Here is a 1,763-nt window from a genome sequence, read left to right as displayed (position 1 = left end):
CATAATGACAGAGACTGGACACCAACAAAAAGGCAGTGGGGGTCTCTAGTGGCCAGAAAACAGTCCACAACCCTGACAGGAAACCAGTAGATATCAGTTTATATCTTGCTCTGTTCATGTTACAATTAGTTGCATATCTTACCTGTATATTTCAGTCTAGTTGTGTTGATATTTAACATGATCAGAAAATGACAGATGATTTTCAAAGTCTTTTCCTGTTTCATCATAAAATGGACATAATAAAACGTCCAAAAGTCAGAATGGACAAACCCATGTGTATAAATCACACCAAAATATGGATTTGAATTAAAACACTTAAGAGAAACATTATTTCAGACTTTTGGATAACAGCTTGATAGACTTTTATTTGATAATTATGTGCAGTATTGAGATTAAAATTTATACTTGATTTGGATTGGTCAGAAGGTGTTCAGCATGGACCTGATAGCAGTTCAGGTTTCAAATCAAATCTCTCTTTTTTAAAGAATGTCCTCTTTCTGATTATATATATACAGTTATACAAACCAAAAAATAGTCTGTCAAATATGTACAGAAGAAACTGAATTTGAGTTTAGAGACTAACTAACTAACTAACTAACTAACTAAATATAATCACAATCGTTTACATCAGCAAACAAAACATTAATATAAATTATGTATACACAGGCCAGAGGGGCGCCAGAACCCATATCACAACATGTAGCAGCTCCTTTTACCAGCCGGCCCAGGTGCATGGGATGCCGTGATCGTATAGTGGTTAGTACTCTGCGTTGTGGCCGCAGCAACCCCGGTTCGAACCCGGGTCACGGCATTGGCTTTTCCACATCACCATTGAACGCTAGGCATGGCTTTTGACCGCTGGCTGTTTGTCACTTGAAAAGCATAAACAGGTAGGACCCCGCTCCCCTTAAAGCTCACATGGGTCAGTGGCGCAATGGATAATGCGTCTGACTACGGCTCAGAAGATTCTAGGTTCGACTCCTGGCTGGCTCGGCTGCCTTTTAAGAGCCCAGAGGTGTGCCACAAACTCCAGCTGCCGAATTGCTGGCAGAGTAACACCTCCCACAATCCCTGAAATGCGGAGAGTCCTGTACTGGGAGGTACGCTGGTTTTCTGCATCAGGAACACCAGCTCACGCTCTGTCTAGCGGCTGATGTTCCGCTGGATTGCCAGCTTGAGTAGCTGGATGTTCGGTCAGCGCTGGCCGATTTTGTGCTCTGCAATGCAAGGTTCCCATACAAAGCTCTGGATGATACCGCGCTGGAGCTCAAACTGCTTGGTGGTCGAGTAAAATGCCGATCTCAACTCTCCCAGGGAGCCCTCCCATATGGTCTAGCGGTCAGGATTCCTGGTTTTCACCCAGGTGGCCCGGGTTTGACTCCCAGTATGAGAACGTGACTTTATTGGATTGCCCGCAGAGCTGGCAAGGAGTTCACCAAATCGCTCAGTTAATAACGGCTGGGAACGCTTCCTCAACAGAAACCAAAAACGATCACTGATTGCAGCCAGCAGCATGTTGGTGTTGTGTTCATTTCGATTCACAGCGCAAAACGTTACATAACTGATTTGTCATCACTTATTTATTTGTAGGCTCCCCCTAAGGCTCCCATGGGCCAGTGGTGCTACCTGAAGAACGATAGTCTGGGTCAGCCGGCCAATCACAGCTCACCCAGGAAATCTTTCTTGCCCAATCACATCGGCCCGTTACATCTTTCTTCCCCAATCCCTGCGCTGAAAAGATGGACAGACAATGATGGCCGCGG

The 1,763-nt window shown here is 45.0% G+C and overlaps 1 non-coding gene across 1 annotated transcript; it reads left to right on the top strand.

Moving 5' to 3' along the window:
* Positions 1 to 739: 739 nt before the first annotated feature.
* Positions 740 to 811, top strand: trnah-gug (transfer RNA histidin (anticodon GUG)). Its single transcript has one exon. It is a non-coding gene; the product is annotated as a tRNA-His (tRNA).
* Positions 812 to 1,763: the final 952 nt, after the last annotated feature.

Source organism: Hemibagrus wyckioides, unplaced genomic scaffold, assembly GCF_019097595.1.
Source record: "Hemibagrus wyckioides isolate EC202008001 unplaced genomic scaffold, SWU_Hwy_1.0 Contig34, whole genome shotgun sequence".
Lineage (NCBI taxonomy): Eukaryota > Metazoa > Chordata > Actinopteri > Siluriformes > Bagridae > Hemibagrus > Hemibagrus wyckioides.
The sequence above is the reverse complement of the archived record's forward strand: the minus strand, read 5'-3'. Positions and strand labels throughout refer to the sequence as shown.